At 46.1% G+C, this 23807-nt stretch overlaps 1 long non-coding RNA gene across 1 annotated transcript in view; it reads right to left on the bottom strand.

Annotated features, from left to right (window-relative positions):
* The window catches only part of LOC147712723 (uncharacterized), a 689664-nt gene that overhangs the window by 454069 nt on the left and 211788 nt on the right, over nucleotides 1-23807 (bottom strand). Inside the window, exon 2 of the long non-coding RNA XR_015296017.1 lies at nucleotides 17827-17895. This is a non-coding gene — a long non-coding RNA (uncharacterized LOC147712723). The remainder of the gene's footprint in view (nucleotides 1-17826; nucleotides 17896-23807) is intronic.

Genomic DNA, 23807 nt, shown 5'->3' with positions numbered 1-23807 from the left:
TCGATGGACACAAACCTGTTCTCTTTTTTTACCAGCAAGGGGAAGTAGTAATACTTTTCTTGATCCGTGGATGGCTAGGACAGGTACTGGTTGTCTGTATGAAGGCCCAAATTCCTTCTTGTCCGCAATCTTTTCTCTGACTAGATCCCCAATCTTTGGAATCCAGACTGGGACGGATGGTTTCTCTTCAGTGGTCGTTGGCTTCAGGAGTACGTTACTTTGTCTGGATCTTATTTCATTTAAGTCCTGCAAACGATCTTTGATATCAAAGCGCTTTTGTTCCACCACTGAAGTGTGGCAATCAAGGTCCTGCACAATCATTCTAGTTCCAAAAAGGATTTCATATGGAGTTATACCCCCTAGAGAACTTCTTGGCAGATTGTTAAGACTACGTTGGACACTTATTAGATGTTTGACCCACCCATCACCCGAGCCTAGTACCCTAGCTGTTATAGATTGTTTTATGTCCCGGTATTTTCTCTCCACTACCGAATTTCCCTCAGGATGGAATGGACTAGAATACCGCAATGCAACGCCCATGTTGGCCATGGCCTCTTTGTAAGCTCGAGAGCTAAATGCAGGACCCTGGTCAGAATGTAGCATGCTGACTGCGTATATGCCGATAAAGACTGCAAATCTTTTATAACAGTTTGAGCGTCAGCCGAGCTCTGAGGCAACATCCAAATGAATCTTGTCTTAATATTTGTGGGACCGCATTTGTCCATAGGGACGTCTGGGTGTAGAAAGTCTAATGCTGTCTTACAATGGTGTCTGTACAGGGCTGGCTATACTGTAGTCCGGTATCTGGCAGCGTTCTCTGCTGCAATCTCTGTTGCAGTCATGGCAATTAATTGTAAATGTGACCATTCATCCCTGGCCACCAGTACGTTTCCTTTAATTCTAGTTAAGATTTAGAGATCCCCTGATGTATTAGACCCTCTCCAAAATGTGCTTCGTGTATCAAAGCTACTCCACGTTTCCTGTTTGGAATCACTCTATCCCCCACTCCAGGAATTCGAGCAAAAGGAACGAAGTTTGCGTCAATTATGCATGAATATTTGAGTGGATAGTTTTGAGGTAACGTTGCACCACTGCCTTTGCTTGTCGCATTGACAGCTAGCATTATTTCGCCGTCTATTTTCATTTTTGAACAAGTGATTGCACAGCTGCCTTTGCGGCTTCATCAGCCAGTGAATTCCCTGCAACGTGAACGCCATCATGTTGATGACTCAGTGTATGGATCACGTGAGCTTTTTGTAGTTCTTGTTGTAACTGAACTACTTGTTCCCAAAGCAACTTATGCTTGATTGTGCCACCTTTTGCATCTCTGTAACCGTTTTCAATCCAGTTCTGCAAGTATTCATTGTAAGATTGAACGCAATAATCCGAATCGCACACTAAAAGTGTGGGGAATTCGCAATCAGTATTTTCAAGCGCCATCTTGAATGCTTGTAGTTCGGCTCGCTGAGCTGTACAATCTCCTAGAGATTGAGTTTTAGTGAACATTGGTCAGAATTTGCCATCACACCAGCGACCTCTAACGATTGCGCAGGCAGCACTAAAAGCTTGTTTACCCCCAATTGCGGGCTGTGCTGATCTGTCAGTATAAATGATACATTCATACTGCTCTAGAGGCAGAATTTCAGTAGGCAGAGGATATTCATGTTCATATTGTAGAAATTCTTGTGTTTTAAAAATAAGAGTCAAAAACGTTTTCAACGTATGTTGCAGCAAGAGTATTAACCCATTGTATCCAGCTCGGATGTAAGGCTTTAGCATTTGGAATGTTTGCTTTTGTCACTGCCTCTAAGGCAGGTACAGGAGTAACAACCATTATGCGCTTACCCTGTGCGAGGGATCTCTCTTTTGCTACTGCAGTTTGAACCGCTGTCAGAGTATTTCGGTAGAAGTGAATTTCATTTCTGCTTGTGAGTACAAGTGTGATTTGTAAGCTATTGGTACTCTTTCTCCTTCTTTAAAGGTTAAGTATGTGAATCCGCATCTTCCTGGGATGATTCAGATCACTAGGTTGCGTACATTTACGCGTGTTTGCAAATGTTTTGTGCCAATATGTCCGTTTGGACTGAATGCTAAATTTCTGTGTGTTTTTTAGTCCAATTAATTTGTTTGAAATCTGGTTTGATTAATTCGTAGAGAGGTTTAACCCTTTCTGCGCAATTTAGAATGTAAGTTCTTCCGAAATTTAGGAAACCTAGAATCAACTAAGTTTTTCAGCGTTTTTGGAGGTTGGAGCAGCGCACATTTCTCTAGAAAGTTTGCTGCCAGGCTTTTGCCTACACTTGATAACTCGTATTATTATTATTATTATGTTTCTTATATAGCGCCAGAATCGACCCCCGAAGGGGTATCTCCGCGCTTGCCTTGGGAACCCGTCCTGGTTTTTCCCTGTGAGATAGCCCCTACAGGGCATCCCCAAGGTGAAAGCCAGGGATCCCGCCGCGGGGGGCCGTTGTGGAGGTTAAGCAAGCTTAATGCCCAGAGTTGCAGAGTGTGAACCCATGATTAGGTCAGGCACCGAAGCGAGAATTATCGAGTCGTGGACCTTTGAGCTCAACACCTAGGAAAAGGACATTGAGGTGGGCAATTCTTGATTTTTTAAAATTTAATTTATACCCTTCAGAGGCGAATCCCAAAATAATGGTGTTCACTCTGTTCAAGTGCCTATCCAAATCATCGTCTGTTAGATAGAAGTCATCAACATATGATAATGCCTCATCATCACAGGTTTGTAGTAACTCTGTTACTCTGGCTGAAAATAACCCTGGACTATTCTTGAATCCCTGGGGGAGACGACAGAATTGACGCTGTGTCCACATGATTGAGAAAGCGGTCAAATACCTACTTTCATGTGCAATGTTTTGACAGAAGAAACTGTTGATATATCAAATGTGGTTTTATATTTTTTACACACAATGTTATTCATTAGTGCGGCACTGTGGGCATTTTGTACTGCAAAAATTTTGCAACAAGAGTTTAAATGTCTGTAATCTAAAACTAGACGATATGTATTGTCTGGTTTGCAGACAGGAAACAAAGGATTGTTTATGGACGAGGTGCATGTTTCAATCACCCCTTGGTATTCAAGTTGATCTAATATCTCCCTGACCTGTTTTTTAGCTTCTTGCTTAACTGGGTACTGCCTTTGCGCAGTCGGTTGAGTTTTTCACTGGATTTTATGTAGAGGAGAATCCTTATCCCATTCTACATGATTTTTATATAATGCAGGAGCCTGGGCTACTGCCCATTTCCTGGCATAGGTATATATTTTATGAATTGGAATATGATTGGAGAAAGCTGCCATAATGATGTCTTCGCCATGTGGGCACTCTGACAAATTCAGGTGGCCAGTCTTGTTCAGCTAAAAGAATGTCATAACCCTGAGAGAGCTTCTCCCAAAAGAGTTCTCTTATTTTTCTAGGTATGTCCCCTACATCGGGAGTGTTACTTCATATAACTTATGTGGGACACTAACCCTGGTATCTGGGGTTTCAACTTGGATGTACTCATTCAAGTCCACTGTCTCCAGATGATCCTTCAAGTTCTTGCGAGCTATGGTGACTTCTGCTGCGCTGTCCGACATCGTCTGAGCCCATTTCCCGTTCTTGAGTTGTGTCCTCAAGATCCTCAGCATGTCTGATTTTTAGACCTGCTACCTTCTTTTTGGTGAATTGAGTTTTCTTATTTTTTGGTACGTGTTGATCGTCTTTGGACGTCACACGTTCTTCTTTTTATCCTGACCGTCCTCTTCTTTCCGATTTCTGTGAGGAAGTCTGAAAGGTACGAGAGGAACGTACATCAGTATCTTGATATCTACCAGGTTTTCTCAAATTATACCTATTCCTGAGGTTATACCTCCTTTCAGAAGGCTCCTTTTGAGAAGACCTACCTCGGGATTGAGAACACTTTTCTTTAGAAGTTTGTTTAGTGTTCTCCCACTTCTTTTTGGGAGGAGTAAGAGTGTTTTTAATAAAAAACCTTTTCAGGACTTTCAGTCAGTAGGGGTTTTACTGGTTTACCACCCAAACTGTCTCTTTCTAATTCTTCATAGGATTTTTTAATTATTCTGGCTCATTCCTGAGGTTGCTCAGTTACATCAAATTCTCTTAACTTTTGGCAGATCGCCACGGATGCTGCTCCACCTTTAATATTAGCTAATATTATGGTTGAGACCTGTTTGAAATCTTTCAGTAATTTCATACCTAGATTTAAAGCAGGCTCCGCCCGTATTAATTTTGAATCTGTTGCAGGACGTCTGGTATTACCGCCATAGACGGAACACCATGTGTTTTGGTGTAGATTGCAGCCAAGACTGTACCCCAAGTGTTGCAGTCCTCCAGGTGTGGTGCGATCCCCATCGGTAAACAGATTGTTAGAATCCTGTGTTTCTCATGAGGGGTAGTATCAGGAAATGCTGCCTCGATTTGAGTAATTTTTTGAGCTATCCAGAATGGAATTTGTTACCGTTTTGCGGGTAATTTACCAATGACTGATTATATAGTCTGTGGTGTAATTCTATTTGTGTTCCCCTGGTAAAGGGTGTGTTGCGGAATCTTTATTGCTGTTTGGACAGTAAAAGTCCGCATGACATATTGAACCAATTATCTGTGGATTTTAATTAGCTCTTTTATTTGAACCAATAGTTCCTCATCTGTCATATGTTCAATGGCAGGATGTGGTGTATAGCTGACCATGTTGGTCCTGGTCTACCTATTGGACCGAGCCGGGTAACGTGATGTGTTTGTTTTAGGGTGCCTTTAAACCAGAGCGCATGCTCTTGGTATGTTAGTGGAATTTCAACATCCTCTAAAGGAATGTATTCCTCTGGAGCTTCATCTTCTTTGTAGAAGTGAAACACTTTTGAAACTGGATATGCTTTGTGGAAGATTATCCATGAATAGAATACCTCTGTATGATGATATTCACGAGCCTCTATCACAAAAACTACCCACCACCTCTTGCTGATAGGCCATTTCTTATATGTTTCATAGTGATGGCTTTTCTTAAAGTTTCTGGGATGATTATAGCATATGCGACAGTCTCTTGGAAACCTGTTATGTCAAAAGCTGCTGTATTTACTGCAGGTCCACCGGTTGCGGTGTTGTCGCCGTTAACCGACATTGTTTAATGAAAGTTGCAGAGCAAGTTTCAAGGAAACAAAGATAAGGTGCACAATATTTTGGAACACTGTATCCTTCAATGTTGAAAAACCAAAAACAAATACATAGGATTTTCGTCCTACTCTGTTATGGCGGATATTATCCCTTTACACACTCCAGACGTCTATTGGAGTATTTTACGGGAAAAGGGGGTCTCTGAGAAAAGCACGACTGAGTTACTATAGTATCTAGCGTTAAATTAGTGCCTTACCAAACGTTGGGAGCCATGTAGTGTAGTTCCCATATTCCCAATAGGCTCTGCGCACTGGAATAATATATCCTATAGATTAGACATAGGACTGAGGTCGACTAGGTCTCTATCGAATATACTAAACTTAATAGCGAGTGCCAGCTAGCTCAGAGGTCACTAGAAACGTTCTCGAATTCACAAGAAGGGATTAGTTTCTGACAACCGCATAAAAATGACAACTCTGTTTCCCAAGAATAAGAAATATATCTCTACAGTCGCGGAAACAATAGATAAGTATTTCACTCAATCAATCGTGCATGCTTCGTTTCAACAGAGTTTGTAGAGAAATAGAGAGACGGGCGTTTTCAATAAAAAGGTTTATTGAACAGTCTTCTTTCTCATACAAGAGAAGTGAACTGCTACAATCGTTAAGCAGACTGCAAAGTATGATGCGTACAGCGAGAATAGTATTATAAAATAATACTGTAAAAGCATTGTATGGTTTCTAAGCCATATAAAAATACATAAATAACATTGACTAAAAATTCTCAACTGGTGCTTCTAAATATGCCTACCCCAATGTACCTAACCTAAGTCTAGTACGCAGGAAGAAGTAAGTATTGTGTAGCATAGGTTTAGTTGTTTTTGTCAAGAATCTACCAAAGGTTTCTCTAGGTTCTAATCAGCTCCATACCTTGGTTTAGAATGAAGGAGGTCTGGTATCTCTGTCTCAGGACTCGATTTCCCAACACCCCACAAGGGGAGCTTGGAAACACCGGAGCTGGATTCTCGGCGAGAGAAAGGCATCCTCTTGATCAGTGCGTCAGCTGGAGGGTCTGCTTCCTTCTTGCTGTAGCGAGCTGCGTCGGGCAAGTAGATAGTCGAACTACAGTAGTCTGCCATAGCAAGTGAAGGTATATTGATGCTTTGAAGGTGTTTAGGAATGCCATAGATTGACGTAACGTCGCGCAAAATAACGGCAGGAAAGAACCCCTAGGGAATAGTTGTTCTTTGCAAAGTACATGAGTTCTTGGACAAATCAATATTCAAGCAAGGGGAAGTTCCCTAACTGCTTAAGCCGATTTTCCAAGAAATCGTTGGGACATTTGGTATGGGTGACGTAGCCATGCCTGTATTTGGTCTGCATGGGCTATGTCTAAATAAGGGATTGAGGTCTATGCCTATATAAGGGCAATGGGTCGGGAATATTCACTCGGAGCTCGAAACGCCACACAACAGAAGTATGAAGAGAAGAAACTGGAAACAGTGGGGAGAAAAGGGATTCATCTATCTTTTTGTACACCATGCCATACTTTTTCCCCACTTACAGGAGTATACTGTCACGGTGGAGGGACACCTGACTGCCAAGATAAGGTTATAGACTTCGGGCAGAAGGTCGAAAGCTGTCAACTGTTGTCACTCAATCTCCACGCAAGGAGAAGAGTTGACAGGTTCTGGCGCTGCAAATGAAGATCCTCCCACAGGGGCAGCCTGATAGGAGGACCGATGGCCATGCTCAAAAGTTCAGGATACCAGACTCTCCATGTCCAGTCCGGAGCCACAAGGATTACTTGGGTCTGGCCGTTCCTGATCTTCTTGGGAACTCTGGGCAGGAGTGGTAGGGGCAGAAAGGCATACAGGAGGCCGGAGCTGCACCCGAGACCAAAACCATCTCCTAGCGTGAGGAATGTGGAAAACTTCAGTGCACAGAACTGCTGACATTGTGCGGTCTCGTCGGTGGCAGGCAGATCTAACCGAGGGCCTCCCCACTGCTGAAAGTAACAGCACCCCCTCTGGTTGGAGATGCCACCATTCGTGATCTGCTAGGCAGCTTCAGCTGAGGCCATACACTGACGTTCAGAGAGCCCACCAGATGTTGAACCGCCAGCGATATGCCCGGACATTCTATTCATGTCCAGAGACAAAGTGTCCATGACCCCACACTGCTTGTTGCTGTACCACATAGCGGTGGTGTTGTCTGTGAACACATGCACTAGCTTTCCCTTGATGAAGGATAGAAAGTCTTTCAATGGCAGTCGACTCACAGGGAGCTCCAGTAGGTTGAAATGGAGTCCAGATTCTGCCGGAGACCAGAGACCCTCTGATCTCCACTCGCCAGGATTGCTGCACCATTCCAGGAGTAGCGCATATGTCACTACTGAGAGATCTGGTTGGGAAAGGAAGAAGGGTCAACCACTGACCCAATCGTGTTTTATTAGCCACCACTACAGGTAATTAGCAGTTGTCTCCGAAATATGGACCAGGTCAGAGAGATGCCCCTGATGCTGCACCAACTGGAACTTCAGGTCCCAATGCAGGGCTTGCATATGCCAGCAGGCATGAGTCACCAGCAGGATGCAGGAGACCATGAGGCCCAGCAGCCTCACGGTCAGTCTCGCCGAAATCCATGTTACAGGCTGAAACATTGTATCCTAGCCTGAATATCCTGGACTAGTGTTTTGGGAGGATAAGTCCACATCTGAGATAAGAGTCTGGTGAGACTTGGGCACATTGACAGTGAACTCCAGCAAGTGCAGGAGGTCCGCCAAAGTCTGGAGGTGGGAGAAGACAGCCTGTCTTCAAAAGCCAGTCGTCGAGATAGAGAATATTGGCACCCCAGATCTCCGCAGATGAGCTGCAATCACTGCCTTGGTGAACATTCGCTGGACGCTGACAAAGCCAAAGGGAAGCAAGGGGAATTGAAAGTGCTCTTGACCTACCATGAACCACAGGAACGTCTATGGGCAGGCAAGACGGGGATGTGAAAATAAGCATCCTTCAAGTCCAACAAACCATCCAGTCTCCGGGATCTAGGGCAGAAAGGACATTATGAACTACTTCTTCTTGAGGAAACATTTGAGAGGGAGCGGTTAGAGGATAGGAATAAGGCCTTCATTCTTCTTGGGCACTAAAAAGTAGCAGGAATAGCAACCACGACCTACTTCTTGCGTCGGGCCCTCTCTAAAGCTCCCTTGGCCAAGAGAGCTGTCACTTCCTGAGAAGTGGTAGGTGGTCCGCTGTCACCTTGTCATGATGAGGAGGCATGGAGCAAGGGGAAATCTCGAAGGGGAGGGAGTAATGCCTTAAGACAAGCAGCAAAACTCACCAGTCTGTTATAGACCACCAGTGGGACAGGTGATGGCAGATCCTGCCCGTACTGGGTGCCCATGGGGGTAAGAGGGCAGATTATAAGGGCTCGGAGGCTGCAGCTGCCGGGGGAGTGGTGGGCTGGCCTGAGCTCTGGCTGTCGAACCCACAGGGTCTGTGGGTATCATGTCCTCGGCCACTCAGAGGTTGTGGAGCTTGATCGCTGTGGTAGCTGGGCAGGTAAGGACACGGCTGGAAGCCCCTTTTGTGGCCACGAAAGGAGCTGAAGACGGATTGAGGGTGATGAGGGGCCATGGAAAGGCCCAGGTACCTGGCTGTAGCTCTGCTGTCCTAAAGGGCCCCAGCACTGAATCCGCCTTGCCTCCAAAGAGACGGGAGCCATCAAAGGGCATGTCCAAAAGCAATGTTTGGACATCTCCAGAAAAGCCAGTCATCCCCAACCAGGCATGGCGCTGTAAGGCTACTGTCGACAAAACCGCTCAGCGCAGTTAGTTGATGATATCCAGTACACATCGAAAGTGAATCTAACTAAGTCTCTCCAGTCGGCAACTGCCTGGGAGAGTATGGGCCGGGCCTCCTCCAAGACCATTGGCAGCATCTGCGCAACCGCATCCCACAGAGTGAAAATAATAGCCGCCCAAAAGGAACGCAGTGTTCACAGAGCGCAGTGCCAGGCTGGTGGAAGTAAACATCTTCTAGCCTAAATTGTAAAGCCTATTGGATTCCCGATCTGGAGGTGAAGTTAGGAATGCACCAGGATTTACTTGGGAAGGGAAGACTTGGACCACAAAGCTCTCCAGGAAGGGTATGTGTGAGGAGGTTAGGGTCCTCTGGGGCGGGGTGGTGGTGGTGGGCAATCCTCCATCCGACAGGAGCTCCATTGTTGGGCTTGGATCAAGTCCCATGCACATCAGTAAGAGCTTCATTAGAAAGGAGAAGTGTTTCTGAGAGAGACACTCCCAGTTGAAGCACAGCTGTCAAGACTTTCATCTTGACTGCCAGCCAGGCCAAGCTAAGGTCCAGGGCCTCTGCCGCCCTCCTCACCACCACTGCAAATGAAGCGCCCTCCTCTGTAGCAACGGTAGGGGGAGAAAGCATGTCAGTTCTAGAGAGGTGTCCAGTCTGGTGGTGTCTGTCAAATCCTAACACCAGTAGATGTTTGCATGATAATGATGGTATTCTTCAGAGTCCAGTGAGCCCTTCCCACTCCTCCCAGAGTCCCAGCCCATAAGAATAGGGTGCAGGCTCTGGCCTAGAAGGCATGGCTCCAGTCAGAGGCGGATGATGCCCCTCAGGCTCCGTGTCGGAGTCTGGAATCCGAATAGGGATGGCGCTACTGGTGGATGGTGGAAACGTTGGCATTGGTGTAGGGGAAGGACGAGGAGGCACGACTGGCGTGCATAGAAACCGATCTGGGGATCCCTGGGACCAGACTGGCGCCTGGTTCGCCGGTGTGGATCTAGTAGGGGCCCAAGGTGCGTCAGAGGGAACGGGCCACAGAAATAGGACGCGCACAACTTTTTTAAATTCTTGTAATTCGGTGAGGGATGCTCCGGCTCCTTGAAAATCAGGGAGGTGCGGAGGCAGTCCAGGCGCTGGCTCAACTGCGGAGCTAGGCCTCAAATGTAGAAACTCTCTCGTCTCGATGGCTGAGAGATGAAGTGAAGTCAAAGAAAGCATTGAGAAATTCTTCTACTTGTGGTGGGAGTAACCCGAATGGCCAGACGACTTCGAGTGTGACAAGGATCTCGACTCCACACTGCTTCTGGGACCTTACTCTCGACCGTGATATGAATTGCCATGGCATTACATGTCGAGATGCCAAGAACTTCAGGTATCACTCCCTCAAGGCCTTCGAGTTCATGGCGCCACAATCGGAGCAGCCCGTGCTTGAGGCACCATGGGCAGACAAGATACAGGTCCCTCATTGACATTGAGCGGTGATGGGCACTACAGAGCTTGAAGCTGGCATTCTTGGATGACATCCCTGCCACACCAGGAGGTACACCTCAAAAAGACTTCACCAAAACAAAAACTAAAATGACTGAGAGGGTAGTTCATCTCTGGATCTGCGCTGACTGACATGGAAAGAAAATAATTGATGTCAGCATGCTGGGGTGGCCCTATATAGGCACCGCGCATGTCACTTCCAGTGTGGATGACGCCACCTATTGGTATGCAGGAGTACTGATCACGAAAAAATTCCGGATACAGTCCGATGCCTGTGGATCATTCTAAGGTAAGGAATCTGCGGTAGAAGATTGTACCAAATATATATTATGAAGTATTTGAACAGTTCATTTACAAGCTCTTTAAACGTGGTTGGAAAAAACCTGACATCCTACAGCCTTTTATTTCAAACTCTTTGTACAGCACAATTTTCAGAGTTCATTTTACAAAATCCTCTAACTTTGCTGCTTATTTTATCCTAGAGGTTGTGTTTACGTTTCTTTCTCAGACTGCAAAATATATGACAATCTCACATTTGACCTCTAACTCTAAATGCAGACCAAATGTGGCAAGATAAAAAGGTTTAAAGGCATCTTTACTGCTTAATCACTTTCTGAGAGAACAGAACACCTGTTCTTTATCAGCTTTCCAGAACGGGTAGTAGGCTCTAAAAATAGCTTCCCCGATGAAAATATGACTCACCATAGCGGGTGGGTGAGTAGATTGCTCGAGGCCTAGCTTGTCATGGTAAGATATTAAATAAAATAGAGCAGAAGAAAGAAAAGCAAAGTTCTATTTCGTTGCTTTAAACAGCTGCTTCAATTAAGCTTGGTGACCTGACCTCGTCCGCTGGCAGCAGGCAATGTGACATCAGAACTTGACTGTATTAACTTTTATTAGTAGAGTTCTTACTTTTTTAAATTTAAATAAATCGGCTACTGGATGCATTATAAGTCGCTGATTATAAAGAAATTAGAGACTGCTGTTTACACAGGGACACAGATTACAATGTATTATAAGATAAAAACAGCCAAGTCAGTATTTTATACCACAAAAATCGAGGGAGCTTCTATTCTACTCAAGAAATGTTCACAATGGTCAAATGTCTTTTTGATCAACCATCAAGCAAACCATTAGAGGCCCCTTTTGCCTGACGGTGTGAAGAGATAGCCAATTATTTCGCTAAGATGATCTCGGATATCTAATGCCTCTTTGTCATCCTCTTCTTCAGACGGTCTTGACTACATCTTAGCCTGGCGTTTGAGACAATTTGGATGCATGACCCCATGGATGCCAGTAGAGAGGCCACTAGCCTGGCTAGCCTGGCCGTCAGAGAAGGAGCATGGAGAAGAAATCTGCACTTGTTGATTGAGGATAGACTCTCCTCTGAAAGAAACACTCTTGCGTTACCGGTGTCTAGTATCGCTCCTAAGTAGTGAAACGAGGGGTGTTTGATTTGAGGTTGCAATCATTTTAACATCTGTATGCAAGTTTAGCGATGCTGCTGAGCGAGGGAGTTTTGATGAGCCAGTCTTCTAAGTATGGGTATACCAAAAGTGCTATTTTCATCAGACAAGCCACTACCAAAGGCATGCATTCGGAAAACATGCGGGGGCTGACTTGAGCCAGAAGTGCAGAACCTTGAATTGGAAGTGGTTGGATGCTACTTTGAACCGTAGGAACATCCTGTGCATTTTGACAACTGTGATGTGGAAGGAGGCATCCTAGAGGTCGATGGCGCACAACCAGTCTTCCTGACGGAGTTGGGGGTAGGTCTGGTGAAGAGCAAGCATCCGGAACCTCTCCTTAGGGATGAACTTGTTTAGGATTCTTAAGTCTAGAATTGGTTTGTACTCCTGATTGGGACCCTTTTTCCTGACTAGGAATTAGTGGAAGTATATTCCTAGGCCTGTTGAGAGGCTCGAACATGTTCGATGGTGTCGATTTGTAGTAGTGTTTATCTCTACTTGCAGCAAGTCTTGTAGATGACAAGAAGGCCTCCGTGGTGGAATGGCAGGAGGAGGAGACTTGATGTTGATGGAGTATCCATTCTTAACAAAATTGAGAGCCCATCGGTCGTTTGTTATTTTGCACCACTTGTCCAGGTGTGAAACTATACTTGCCCCTCCCACCGGAGTGGGAAACAGTGAAGGGGGAAGCAGCTCTTCATTGTTTCGCTGGAGTTTTGGTAGCTGAGGTCGATGCTCAAGAGGCCCCTCGTCCTCGGCTGGATGAAGCTGATGATATTGAGATCTGAACGGATGTTGTTGCTGTGATGACCAGTGAGGGGTATGACCCTCAGCTGGTAAGGATGACGCTGAAAAGGCCTGAATTTGCACCAGAAGTCTTTGTGCCTTTCAAGATCCACAGCTGTTAGGGTATCCAGCTCTGCCTTCGTCCTCTTCATTTCATCATCTGCATGAGTGCCGAACAATGAAGTCCCATTGAATGGAAGATTTAGAATTCTGTGCTGGGCCTCAGGTAAGCCCCATGAGCCTTAACCAGGAAGATAGTCATGCACAGATTCAATGGGAATATCCATGGGCTGCCAGATCTGAGACATCAGTGGCTCCACTGATGGCTTGGTTTGCCACCAGACCACCATCTTGGAGGATTTCCTGAAAATCCTCCATGTCCTCCTTTGGCAGCAAGTTGGTCAATCTAGATAGAGGGGCCCATAATGCCCTGTCATACCTCCCCAACACTGCAGAGGCAATAGTGACCTTCATGTAAGAGGCAGATGTTTTACATATTCTCTTCCCAAGAGAATCCATGTTCTTACTGTCCTTATAAGAGGGTACAGAAGATGCACCTGTATGAGCCTTTCTATCCGCTGCTATGACGACTGATTCAGGTGGGGTTCAGTTGAGGAAGAAAGGATCCCCCTTCGTATTTTTTAGTGATGCGAGAATACACAGCATTCACTGATGCAGGCGTTAAGAATGTCTGTAGAGCCGGTACTGGTGCTAAAAGAACTGGAACTAGTGGTATCATCGGTCTGGCTGAGGATTTGTGATGCAGTGCTTTGAAAATCACAGAGGCCGATGTGAATGGGGCAGGCATATGAATGTTCAACTTGTTGGCCCTTCTAATTGGGACGTCATTAAAGGTGACAATGTCGTCCACTGGAGAGACTCTTGCTGGAGGAGATTTCGGTTTCATTTTGTAGACACATGCATGAGATAAGCCTAGCAACCACATCATTGCATTTTATTGTTAGGTTTTTATACGGGACAAGGTATGACAGAGGTAGAAGCATACAGTTGAGAGACAGCAACGTTGCAGGGGTGGAGAATCACACAAATGAACGAGAGCAGAAAGCAACAGTAGGAGAGGAGAGCAGTGGTGCACAGAAGCACCCATACAAATGACAGCAACAGAGTGAAACATGAGCACAGGTAGGGGACAAAATCACACAGATGAGAAACAGTCAACCCGGGGCGGTTCAGAAAAACGTTTTTAAAATGGGTAGAGAAAAACATTATTAAAATGTGCATGTTGGACTTGGCCCTTTTTGCAGGGTCATCTCTAAACTGGTTGCCTTTCTCCTAGCCTTTTCTCTGGCATGGTGTTGGTGGTTTTAGGCCTCTGGGCACTTTAGCACTGCTGTCCAGTGTAAAGTGTGTGTGCTCTCTCTGTTACATATTGTAAGATTGGTCTACACCTGTTTGGCCTATTTAATTGGCCTGTCAGTTCCGTGTAAAGTGATATCTCATATACCCAGGGCTTGTAAATTAAATGCTACTGGGTGGCTTGCAGCGGGGATTGAGCCACCCACCAAAGTAGCCTTTTAAACCTATCTGAGGCCAGTGCGTGCAGTGTTACTGCCACTGTGACGTGGCACCTAAAGTGTGTGCAATGTCTGTGACCCCCTTTTACTACATGTCAGTCACCCCTAAGGTAGGCCCTAGCTAGCCCTATGGGCAGGGTGGGTTGTAGATAAAAGATAGGACATGTACCTTAAGTGTATGACATGTCCTGGTAGTGACAAACACCCATTTTGGTTTCTCAATACTGTGGGGCTGCCCTCCCATAGAAATGCACTGGGGATTCCCTGATAAGTGTTTCAGTGGTAATTCCTGATATGAGAGGATATGAGAGGAGCAGCGTGGTCAAGTTTAGTATATTTGGAATTGTAATAATAAATGCTGTGCAATGGTGTGTGCAGATTTATTATACCTATTTTAGAAATGCCACTATTAGAAGTTGCTATTTCTGTGTGCTATGTGTCTGCCTGGATGATGTGAATTGCATGTCTGGCTTTTGAGTGACAGGGCTCCAGGAGAGGTAGGATGAGTTAGCACTAGGCCGAATGGGATATCTGCATTAGGAGTAATGGGAGGAGTAATCCTCTGACCCTGAATAGGTCTGTGCCTAGCCTGTCAAATACTGGTCCCGCCCCCTGTGGTGTGTCTTATCACTGAGCTCCCACCTTACAAAGAGGAAGAGGAGCCTTGTAAACAAAGTGATATAATTCCCCCCCTGAACCAGTTGCACCTGGGTCCCCCAAAGCCGTGGTGATCAATACCCTCCCCTCCCCCAACCCCTCCCCCCCGCCCCCCCCCCCCCATTGATGCCAGGAGAGCAGAAATATGCCTGCCGTGCGGGAGTCTACCCAGCTTTATGGATGTTTAAATTGCGGGTACCCAACCTGCATTTGGTGCTGTCCTAGCGGGTGCCCACACCCGGCTTATGTGCTCTCCAGCGATAGGCCACCCCGCTCCTATGCTATTTTAAATGCGGGTGCCCACCCAGTGTCTATTTTGAGTCTAGTGGGTGCCCACCCCGCATTGCACAGAGAAGAGGAGAAACGGCCGCTGTGATGATGTGGCGACCAGGAAGCCAGGCACGTCTGCCTGACTGTGGGAGGTGCCAGGGACATATGCCGGAGCCTCGAGGCCGGAATAGTCAACTTTATCGTTTAATCCGTAGTTCAATTGAAAATATTTCGAGGGTCCAGGGGCGGGGGAGATTAGTATCTCGTATCCGCTGTACCTTGTGTGCCGGGTAGTACCGGTCGCGCCGTATCGCGCTGGGGTCCTGGAACCAGGAGGGCCGGGTCAGTCGGCAAGGCTCGATTTCCTGGCGACCTGGACTATTCGTTTAAAATTGCATCCGCTTTACTTCCTTGCCTGCGCGCTTGTATTTTGAGCTTGCATACTAATTGCCCTGGACCCTCGAAACAATTACTCCATTCCTTAAATACTACGGATAAATCGATTTAAGTGGACAATTACTCCAAAATTGTCCTTGATCTACCCACCTGCCCGCATGCTCTCATATGAGCTCTCTTTCCAATTGCCCCCCTGGCTAAAGAGGCTTAAAATTTAAAAAGGCAACCATTGTTTTGTCCTGATGATGGACCCCAGCATTTAGTAAGGGGGTCCGAAACGTCGTCGACCTACTGTGTACCATATACTTGTGGAATAACTCACTATACAAAATTGTGTAATGGTACCTGTAAGAAATTCTCTGCCTAAAATTGGAATTTTGCAGAGACTGTTGATTTTGCCTTATAAGCCCTTTGTGTATGTCTTTGTTTGTGTATTGTCGTGGTTGGGTACAGGTTTGTGCCCCACGAACGTGAATTGTTGAAGGTGTTATTGTGTTTCACAAGCTTTGATTTAAAATATAAACCTTGAGGACCTCTGCCCGGCTGGGTATGTCTTCATTAATATAGAACTGACTGAGTCTATATTTATTTTTCAACCATTCGTCTCCTTGCCCGGGACCACTGTTGTTTTCATATGATTAAGTTCCCCGAGGTCCCTCGCTGATACTAATTGGGGTCCCCTTGTTGTTTAAAATAAATACATTTGTTTTTGGGGGCATTTTGTTGTAGAGTCCCTGTGTGGACTCCAGAGGGCACCGAAGCGCCAGTGCCTGATTCTTTGTTTCCTCAGTTGCACCGCCGTAGCGGGCAACTGCCACTTTTGGCCATATTTGTCTAGAAGTCCGGGAGTGGGACTTGGGGGCATTTCTTTTTCGATGCCAGAGGGCACAGTGAGTTCCAGTGCCCACAGTGATCTGCACAGCTGCATCGCAATTAGTGGCAGCTGCAACATTTAGGCCAGTCCATTGCTAAGAGTCCCAGTGGAGACCCAGGAGGCACAGTGGGGCCAGCGGAATTGCGCACTTTTGGATTCTGCTGCATTGGCAGCACACCCTGACATTATGAACATAGAGCATTTGAGCCCTCTGAGAAGGCCAGTTTGCCAGGGGGACAGTGTTGGGTTGATAGGGCGCCAGGCCATAATGTGATTTATGTGGTGCCTAGGAAATGTGACTTATGCACCATGATTTATGCCTCTGATGTTTCTATTTAGGAAGTTATTCCCTAATCTGAGGTTCACGCTTATGAGGTTATTGCGTAATGTGGTTTATGCTTGTGAGGTAATTCCCTACTGTGAATTATGCCTCTAATGTGATATATTCTTGTGACGTTATTGTCCAATATGTTTAGGCTTATGAGGTTGGCGCATAATGTGTTTTACGCCTAATGTGATGCGGATTGCATACTATAATTTACGTTGCAGGATATAATGCTGAGTACAGTATTTTGCCAGTCATTACTAGTTGTGTTCTACTTATACTATTTGTGCTTGTGAAGGTTCTAACAGTGTCCCAATTGGCCCGTCATGTATATAAACCCTGTAAATATTGTCTAGTGCCAGTTGGCACAGTGTATATTGCGTGATTACTATTCTAATGTGTATATGATAATACAAAGGCTATTTTTATATATAGCCTTGTGTGGAGTTCCTTTTGTGGTGTGCCTTGTGTGTTGCGCAAACGTTTTACACATTGCCTCTAGGATAAACCTGACTGCTTGTGCTAAGCTACCAAGGGGGTGAGCAGGGGTTATCTTCAGCGTGTAGACTAGTGTGGTGGTCTGCCTGGCTTAAGCGCAAGCCCTAGCCAACCAGAAATCCCATTTCTAACAGTGCAGCTTAGACAAATAAAAAGTATGATGCATATTGAATTGAACATATAAAAGAACGTTTTGTGCACTGTTTTGATCTAACTTAAGCAAGATACATGCAATATATGACATTTACAAGAGACACTATAACAAATTACAAATGCCATGTCAGAGGTATTGTGAACATTCAACCAAGGACTGGGCAGTCTAACATGAAAATAAACTCTTCTTCAAGTAAAGCAAGTTCACAACCAAAGAAACATGTGTGCAACACTGTTTTGCATAAAGCAAATATATCTGAACTGACCCCAAGAGAATACCACACAGTATAGACAATGACATTACATTGGCAAATGCTCTGTGTAATCACTATTTGCTAACTGGTTATACAGGATTCATAATAAAATCAAATGTAACTAATTTCTTGGGTGCTTTGCACAAACAAATCAATCCAGAAACTCCTTCATTTGCTCACCCACCTCCAGTTCCTGCTTTAGTAGTCACCTTGCTGCTTTGAACATGGATTTGATTAGCATCATTTCTTTATTCTGTGTTAAAAAAAGCAATACTGCTTAGATGACAGAGAGGCATAATAACCAGCTTTTATGTTGCATCACTCTAGTAAATCGACAGCAGTAGTAGATGCCATATATGGACATACGCAAGGCACCAACATACTAACACTCCATCAAAACAAAGCAGATACTGTAGAGCCTAAGTGCGAACACCAATTGTTTCACTTCATTAACATTATGGAAAATGCTACTTACCCAATATGCATCTATTCTTGGCATATAAATCTGTAGATTCATATTGGCTAGCATAGATCGCCATCTGGTGTTGGGCCCGGATGTTTGAACTTCGTTTTTCTTAGAAGAAGTCTTTGTAGTCATGAGGTAGGGGACTTCTCCTTTTGGTGATAGTGCGCATGGGCATCGACTCCATCCTTCGATTGTTTTGCCATTACGGGTGATGATGGAGTTAGGAAGAGTAGTAAAGAGATGTCCATGTAAAATGTATCTAAGCAAGATATTACTGCAACAGATAGAGGTACCCGGGGAGGAGGGATGGTGCATGTGAAGCTACAGTTTTATATTCCAAGAACAGATACAGACTGGGTAAGTAGCATTTTCCGTTCGAGGCATATGAGCTATAGATCATATGCGTTAGCATAGACTATACAGCAGTTATCTTCCTAGCGGTGGCTAACCTGTATCTGTTGCAGTGGTTTGAAAGTGTACTTAAAACTGCCTGGCCCACACTAGCTTGTTGTTTTGAAAACACATCCACACAATAGTGCTTTGTGAATGTGTTCTTGGTATAGACCATGTTGCAGCCTTGCAGATGTCATCTAAGGGCAAGTTCCGTAAAAATGTCATTGAAGCCCCTAATTTGCTTGTAGAGTGCGATCTAGGGTGAGTTCTTAAGGTATGTTTAGCTTTGAGGTAGCATATTTGGATGCACTTAACAATCCACCATGCAATACCTGCTTTTGAATTGGGATTGCCATTATGTGGTGGGGAAAAAGCAACCATGAGTTGTTTAGTTTTCCTATAAGATTTGGGGCCATATGTATCAAGCTATTTACCATTCGCAAAGGCCGAAATTCTGCGAATTTCGGCCTTTGCGAATGCTAAATACCTAAATGGTATGTATCAAACATTTTTGCATCAAAATAAGGAATCGCAAAATTTGCTATTCCTTATTTTGCGATTGCACTTAAGGAATCGCAAATTTTGCGATTCCTTAAATGCAATGTATCAAAGAAAAAAAATGCAAAAAATGCCGTTAAGGAATCGCAAATTACCACCAACTTCTAGTTGGTGGTAAGTTGCGAATTCTTTTAATAATGCTTTTTCCAAAAAAACAAAGGTGCCATATGACGCCCATACATGCCCTTAGGGCATGTATGTGCGCCATATGCCCCCAAATTTCTTTTTCAGGGTTGCAGCAGGGTGTTCTTGAGACACCCCTGCACCCTTGAAAAAATTCCTAATTTGCGATTAGCTAATTGCTAATCGCAAATTGCCCCTTCATTCCTATGGCCCTCCTGGACCATAGAAATGAATGGGTAATTTGCGATTAGCAATTTGCTAATCGCAAATTAGGAATGGTAAGGAATCGCTATAAAAAAGCGATTTTGTACATACATACCGTTTTGCGAATTCCAAATAGCGATTCCTTAAAATTCGCTATTTGGAATTCGCAAAACGGAACTATGATACATATGGCCCTTGGTTCTTTCAATGTAATCAAGTAGTGCTCTTTTTACATCTAATGTGTGAAGAGCACATTCTGCTACTGAGTCTGGTTGAGGAAAAAACACAGGTAACTCAACAGACTGGTTGAGATGAAAAGCAGAAGCGACTTTGGGATGACATTTTGGGTTAGTCCTAAGAACCACTTTATTGTGGTGACTTTGTAAAAATGGCTCTTGTATGGTTAGTGCCTGGAGCTCACCAACTCTTCTAAGAGATGCGGTGGCTCTTAGGAAGGCTACCTTCCAAGTTAGAAACTGTAGTTCACATTTGTGCAAAGGCTCAAATGGCAGGCCCATGAGTCTTGTAAAGACTATATTAAGATTCCACACGGGAGATGGTGGGAGTCTAGGTGGAATGATTCTTTTGAGTCCTTCCATAAAGGCTTTGATAGCGGATACATAAAACAAGGACAAGTGTTGTCTGTTTTGTAGGTAAACTGCTATAGCAGCAAGATGCAGTCTTATTGATGTATAAGCTAAGTTAGCGCGTTGTAGGTGTAACAGATAGCAAATGATGTTTTGAATTGAAGCATCAAGTGGATTGATTTGGTTGTTATTACAATAAATTACAAATCGCTTCCATTATGCTGCGTAGCATGCTCTTGTGGTAGGACGTCTAGCTTCTTTAATAACGTTCATGCAGTCTGGCTGGAGATTAAGGTAGCCAAACTCTATGATTTCAGGTGCCAGATCACCAGGTTGAGTTGACTGGGATCTGGATGCCTTATCTCTCCATGGTTCTGAGTGAGAAGCTTGGGGGAGAGGAGTAGCTTTTGATGAAGAGTTACTGATAGTTTTAGGTTTAAAGTATTTTATTGCAGCAGTGAAAGAAAAAGGCAACAATACAAACAAATAACCACAGGTGCCCCACGTGAAATAGTGCGAACAGTTCGTTACAGATGTGCAATCCGCTCGTGCAGTGTGTTGGGCACATCATACTCCGGATTCTTATGGCGAGTACACCTGCGGGTGGGACAAACCAAAAAAGAAAGGAAAAACAATACCCCCCAACCAACTGCCCTCCTCCCATCCCCCCCGATTCCCTCCCCCCACCCACTGTACTGTGCTAACGATCTTTCCTCTCCTCACCATAGCAGCATAGTCATCCATCCCTCCCCCCTAGCTATCATCTCAGGCATTTCAGGTGGACGGGGCTGACTGGGACGTCAGCCGTAGCAGTCTGAGGTATCTAGGACAGGTAATTTCCCTAAATTCTGATTGTAACAATGTATGGAATGGCAACTACAGCTCTTCGAATGTGTCCACCTCCCCCGCCACCACCAGGGACATCTTTTCCATGCCTAGGACATGCCACAACCTATGTAGCCAACCAACAACAGTAGGAAGCGTGGTAGTGCGCCAGTGAATGAGTATATTCTGAATTGCCGATCCCAAGGCAATCGCTATCTGCCTACCCTTCTTAGATCTTAGGGGGTACATCAAGCCGTTTGGCAAACCTAGCAGAACATAGGCAGGGAAGCGGGGCAATTCAATATCAAAGCACCGGTCTATCTCATTCAACACCTCTTCCCAGTAGGGATTCAGTAGGGGGCATTCCCATAGTATATGAGTGAGTGTGCCAGTCTGTCCACAGTCTCGCCAACAGGTCCGTGGTATGGTATGGTTCATTTCGTGAAGTTTCTCGGGGGTGCGATACCAGTAAGTGGATATTTTGGTGAATGTTTCAGTGAGCCCAGTGTGATAAGCAGAGTGTCGTGCCCGGTAGGAAATGTGGTCCCAGTCAGTGTGGCTTAGCGATCGTCCCAGCTCCCGCTCCCCGCGTTCTTGTCCGGGATTGTAGATATGAAAAGGGGGGGGGCTGCAAAAGTTTATAGAGATCTGAGATAAGCTTGGCGTCTGAGGAGCGCGTCACTAGCCATCTTTCATAAGGCTTGAGCTTCCGATCCGCCAAGGCGCGTATCTGCGGCTGGAGCGCCCAGTGACGCGCCTGCATGTATCTCATGCGCTCTGTCTCGGGTAGGCCGAAGACCCGCCGAAGGTCCTGGAAGGAGACGGCATGGAATAGGGCAGAGCACCGGGCTGCTCGCCAAAGCTCGAAGGCTCCAGGTTCCATACCAGGGCTAAAGTCCGGGTTTCCGAGTATCGGCGTAAACGGGGAAGGAAAGGTGGTAAGTTCATGTTTGGTAGACACGGAATCCCATACTTGGAGCGGAACCCGTGTGACGAAAGATGCATAAAGGTTTGGAGGACGGTGGGCTCTGCGTAGGAAGGGCACTTCTTGCAGTGTCCTGCCCGCCACCGCTTGATCCTGAAACAACCAGTGTTTATCAGATTCCCATTGACTCCATTCCACTAGGTAACGTAGTTGTGCAGCCTGGAAATATTTGTGCAAGTCCTGTATGCCAAGCCCCCCGGACTCAGGCGCCAGCGTGGATAAGGTTCTTTTGAGCCTGGGTTTACGGCCTTGCCATACAAAGCGTGCGATATCAGACTGGGTCTGTCTGAGCCACCCCTTAGGGGGTTGTAACGGGAGGGCCCGAAAGAGATACAGGACTTGCGGTAGAAGGGTCATTTTCACCGCGGCTATTCTGCGCAGCAAAGACAACGTGCCTTTGTCCCAGCGGGCCAATTCTTCCTTAATTTTCTTGCTTAAGGCCGTGTAGTTGGCTGTGACCATGGCAGGAAGAGAGGGCGCTAAAAGAATTCCCAGGTAGGGCACTTGGTCTTTAGACCAGCTCAGAGGGAAAAGCCTCTGTAGGTCAGCTCTAGTGGAGTCAAACAGCGAGATGTCGAGGGCTGCCGATTTCCCAAAGTTCACCTTGAAACCTGCCACAGCCGTGAAGGTTTCCAGCTCATCAATACAAGCAGGCAGCGACCTCCTAGGGTCATCGAGCGTCAAGATCACGTCGTCCGCGTAGAGACTAAGGGTGTGGACAAACTCCCCCATGCGGACGCCTGTAACATCAGGGTTCTGGCGAACCCTCTGAGCGAACGGTTCCATACAGAGGGCAAAGAGTAGTGGCGATAACGGGCACCCCTGCCTGGTGCCCCTCTCTATCGCGAACTTCTGGGAGCTGCAACCGTTCACTCTCACCACTGCGGACGGGAATCTATAGCAGTTGAATATCAGGTGCCTAAACTTCTCCCCTATGCCCAGTTTACACAATACTTTCTCTAAGTAAGGCCAGTGCACCCTATCGAACACTTTCTCCGCGTCGATAGAGAGGAGCATGCGTTCCCCGGGAATCCGGGAGGCCTTCTCCAGTATGTGGGTCACCCTTTTAGTATTATCAACTGTCTGCCTGCCTGGGACAAACCTGGCCTGGTCCGGGTCAACCATACCCGGTAGGTGGAGTGCCAGACGCGCCGCAAGGATACTGGTGTATATCTTCAGATCTACGTTTAGGAGCGAGATCGGGCGGTAGGAGCCGCACTCGGTCCGGTCCTTACCCGGTTTAGGGATCACCGACACTGTCGCCTGGAGGAACTCCGGAGGGATAGCACCCGGTTCAGAGAACGAGTTAAACAGGCGCGTCAGCAGTGGTGCCAAGTCTTGGCAGAATGTTTTGTAGAAGAGAGGTATGAAGCCATCGGGCCCCGGAGCTTTCCCGTGTTTGAGTCGGGAAATGGCCGTGACCACCTCCTCAATCCGGATCTCTCGCTCAAGATGTTGGGCCTGGTCCGGCGTGAGGGAGGGGAGAGTTACCGACTCCAGATAGTCAGTCTCGGCTTGTGGTGAGGGGGGAACACCGGTGTATAGATCGGCGTAGTATCTACGAAAGCCATCCGCAATCTGGCCATCCTCTGTGACTGTTCCTCCGTTGGGAACCGACAGTTCTTTCACCCGATGCTGCTGATGTTGTACGCGGAGTTTATGCGCAAGGAGCCGGCCACATCTGTCTCCGCCAGTGTAGTATTTGTGTTTCAGGCGTAGTACTGCGTACTCCGCTCTGTCCATGTCGAGCGCGGACAGGAGCTTTCTAGCGGCCTTAAGTTGCCTCCAGACTCGAGGGGCTCCTGTCCGTTGATGCACCTGTTCCAGCTCCCTCACCTTGAGTGTAAGTTCGTCTTTTTTTAGCGGTCGGTCTTTATTCTCCAAAGAGGAGACTGCAATAAACTTGCCACAGAGCACCGCCTTTAAGGCGGCCCATTGCGTCGCGTGGGTGGTTTCATCGTTATCATTGTGACGCTTGTATTCCTCTATGGACTCGCGGATATGCTTCACTACTGATTGTTTGT

Source organism: Lissotriton vulgaris, chromosome 5 (genome assembly GCF_964263255.1).
Source record: "Lissotriton vulgaris chromosome 5, aLisVul1.2, whole genome shotgun sequence".
Taxonomy (NCBI): domain Eukaryota; kingdom Metazoa; phylum Chordata; class Amphibia; order Caudata; family Salamandridae; genus Lissotriton; species Lissotriton vulgaris.
The sequence above is the reverse complement of the archived record's forward strand: the minus strand, read 5'-3'. Positions and strand labels throughout refer to the sequence as shown.